This window comes from Mastomys coucha, unplaced genomic scaffold (assembly GCF_008632895.1).
Source record: "Mastomys coucha isolate ucsf_1 unplaced genomic scaffold, UCSF_Mcou_1 pScaffold12, whole genome shotgun sequence".
Lineage (NCBI taxonomy): Eukaryota > Metazoa > Chordata > Mammalia > Rodentia > Muridae > Mastomys > Mastomys coucha.
The window spans coordinates 70,382,814-70,386,579 of record NW_022196894.1 but is presented as its reverse complement, the minus strand read 5'-3'; the positions used below and the strand labels follow the sequence as shown (position 1 = coordinate 70,386,579).

General features: G+C 46.3%; 1 non-coding gene across 1 annotated transcript; it reads left to right on the top strand.

Annotated features, from left to right (window-relative positions):
- Window positions 1-1,410: 1,410 nt before the first annotated feature.
- LOC116086726 lies at window positions 1,411-1,544 on the top strand. Its single transcript, XR_004117089.1, has one exon. It is a non-coding gene; the product is annotated as a small nucleolar RNA SNORA17 (small nucleolar RNA).
- Window positions 1,545-3,766: the final 2,222 nt, after the last annotated feature.

Genomic DNA, 3,766 nt, shown 5'->3' with positions numbered 1-3,766 from the left:
AAATTTCTATATAATATCTTATATTACTGTGAAATGATTTTCTCTGCTGTGATATTAGCCTGTGAAATGATTTTCTCTGCTGTGATAGTAGCCAATGTGTATTCTCTGCTTGTAGTTTTAAACATCTAATCCCAATTTTCTCTGGAAACTCATTAGCAGGGCACAGCACCTTGAAAGTATAAGATACCTATCTTACAAAGACAATGTAACATATAATGCCTCATTTAGAAAAATATATCCTCCATACAAATATATGTAGGCCAATTTTCAAATCTTTTCAAGTGTTAAATCCCACATACTATTGAAATTAGAGCAGTCCTAAAAGTAATAGCTCTAATGATAGTAATATTCAGCCTGGTGACTTCAATCTGGAGAAAGTCTGTGCCACATATGTCATTTAAATCTTAAACACACTGAAGAGAAAATAATAAGAAAAGCAATTAAAGTATACGTAAATCTGAGAATAAAAAATCACTGCTGTATTCAAGCTATAGTTGTATTGGGAAAGAGTCCTTTGTGGTCTTTGTTACTATTCCTTAAGTTACAGAAGGCTAACAACCTCATGACCTCCGAAACTCAGAGGAAAGTGACCCTTTGGGAATGTCCTTTGTGAATCTCACAGTCTGTTGAGGAATGCAGACACGTAGCCAAGAGTGAGACACTTAGCACTGGTCAGTGCATGCAGAAACAGATAATCGTCAGTGTAGCTAAACAGATGGCCAAAAATCTTGTCACTGGCTGCCATTACCATTGTGTTAAGAACTGGTGACTCATATCTACCATATTGTCTCCTGACTTCAGACCCAAAAATTGTTGACAAAGCTGAATGCTGACAGAATTTTCCTGTCTACTATGTGTAGGTTCTGGACCAAAAGTTTCCATTGACATTTGTCATTGCCTGGCTACAAATTACATAGTTTTAATATGAAACATTTCTCTCTAAAAAAAAAAAAAGGCTCGTGTAATAAAGGAATTGGTTCTGGTGGTACTATTTTAGGATTTCCTGGAAATTTGGGATATAGGACCTACCTAGAGGCAATGCCTTTGAGAGGACATACTTAGTGCACCTATTCTTGCCTCTTTTTTTCCTACACACAATGAGGAACCTCTGAAGGCACAGAGTGAAGAAAAAGGATGTGAGCATAGGAGAGCTGGCCCTGCCACTCATCTCCCTGTAGACAAGGGAGGGATAACCTCCTCCCCTCTTGTTCCTCACTACCTGCAGAAGATGGGAGACCTTGGTATGGAACAGTAGAACAGTTACCTAAGGGAAGCAGAAATTTATCAGAAGCACACAGGAGAAAGATCACAAATGGCATTCTAGTATTTATAGCCTCAGGAAAAAAATATGTACAGGTAAAGAGTGAAGAAAAGGAAGGTCAATTAAAAAAAAAAAAAAAGCAGTATTTGCCTGTCCTTAGAGACAGGCATTGCAGATGTGGCTGCCCTGACACCTGTGTGTCATTAGGTGACTGAGAGGAGAGAGGATGCCCATGTTCCATGTTCTTATCTATGAATATCTGAACAATTAGTAGAGTAACATTCCCTGAAAAGGGGAGGCTGAGGTGACCACCAGTCCAAAGCCAGACAGGCATGGATGAATAGGCTCCCAGAATGGGAAACAATGTCAGAGACTAGAAGAACCCCACCTGGGACCATGAGACCTGGGTGGCAGCGGGCCTGAGACAGACAACCCTCACAAGGGTCCACTTGGGCAGGCCAGGAGAGGAGCAAAGCTGAGACTATCACCAGACAATTACTGTGGGGCCTGAACAAGGAGTGAGCCTGTGATGAACAGTAGTCTGGCACCATGCAAGCCTGGGTAATAGGGATAGACCATGAGTGAGATTATTGCTGCCCAGTGCCATAATGAACAAGCCAGACATATCACTCCTGAAAGCACTCCTGAGATGACCCTAGACACTCAGAAACCCAGGACACCACTAAAAGGAATAGGTAAGAGGTGGAGAAATAAAAGAGAAAGAGAAACAGGAGGATGTGGGCACAACAAAGAGAGGCAAACTGGAAATGCAAGAATAGTGAGGAACACACTGATGTGAGTAGCTGGTGATGGCCCCTAGAACCATGGTGGGGTCCTGGCCTGTGCTGTCACAGAGTATTATGTCTGGCTCTGTGGCCCTGTTGCAGCAGGGGTCTGTTACAACTAAAGGCCAGGCAGATGTCTTTGGCCTAAGCTGCCACCTGGGCCACGTAGATAGATAGATATCTGATGGCTGCACAGAACTGTCCCCACCCCTCACCTGGGCATCATGGGAGAGCTGGCCCTAGGGGCAAGAGAGCAGGAGAGTGGATGCCTTCTTTCTGCTGCTGAGAGGCAGTACTCAAGAAAGCAGTCCCCCCTCCCCCTTTGAGGGAGTTATGAGTGAGCTGGCCCCGAGGATGTGAGCATCCGAGAGCAGGAGAGCTGTGTTTCAGCACTCAAAAGAGTAGGTCCTGCACCTCAACTGGGCAGCACCATAAAGCTGACCATGATCCAGGGTCAGGGTCAAGAGTAAGCTGGCCCAAGTTTTTGAATGTGAAAGAGCTGGCCCTGCCTCTTGTTTGCCTAGTGGTAGCATAGGCAAAAGAGTGATGCCCCCCCCTTGTCCCTTGTCACCTATGACAGGCAGGAGACCTGCTATGGGATCATGACATCAGGAGAGCTATTCCTGCCACCCACCTACTGCAGCTCTTGGGAGAGCGGGTCCTGCTCGTCGCCTGAGCAGCACAGTAAAGCTAGCCCTGGATGTGGAGGTTGCAGGGCATGAGTGTGGGAAACCTGACCCTGCCTCTTGTCTGCTGGGTGGTGGCATTGGCAAGGGAGAGGTCCCCTCCCCTCCCTTTTACCTTTGCCATAGTTGGCAGGTTGGAGAGTGGCCCCGATTGGATCCTAAGTACAGGAGAGTGCCTGCCTCTCCCATGTAGCACTCAGGAGAGCAGACCCTGTACTTCACCTGGGCAGCACAACAGAACTAACCCAGGATGTGGGGTTTGCCAGCGACCTGGCCTAAAATCATGAGTGCGGCAAAGCCACCCTATCTCTTGTCTATTGTTTGGTAAGAGAGAGATCCCTTCCCTTCCTTTTTGCCCTTGCCTCTGGTGGTGTTCAGGAGAGCTGGCCCCATTGGGTCATGAGAGTGGAAGAACTGACCATATACCTTGCTGGCTGCAACACTCAGGAGAGTGGCCCTTGCACCTTGCCAGGGCCTCAGGGCAGGGCTGGCCTTGGTAGCAAGGAGTGGAGGTAGAGGTGAGCTGACCCAAGGGCATGAGATCAGGAGAGATGGCTAGCTGGCCAGCTCAGACACCTCTCAGGCCCAGATCCAGGGCTTTTATTTGGCCCACCCTAACATCTAACCCATCAATGAAATGCTAGAATGCCTGAGGGAGCCAGTTCCTACTGCTCAAAAACTACAAGATTTCCATGGCACAGGGCAGCAACATGCTATCTGAGAAAAGTCACAGTGAAGTTCCAGTATCCATAGAGTAGCAGAAGCCAGAGGCTTCCTACTAGACAACAGTCATTGCAATGAACGTTTGCAAGCAAAGAAGTGTGGACAAAAGGGAATACTATAGGGACACACTGTGGTTCCAGAAGTCCTGAGTTCAATTCCCAGCAACCACATGGTGGCTCACAAGCATCTGTAATGGGATCTGATGCCCTCTCTGGTGTGTCCAAAGATAGCTACAGAGTGTATTCATATACATAAAATAAATCTTTTTTTTAAAAAAAAAAAGAAAAAAGAGCATTAATTTTTGGTGAGAC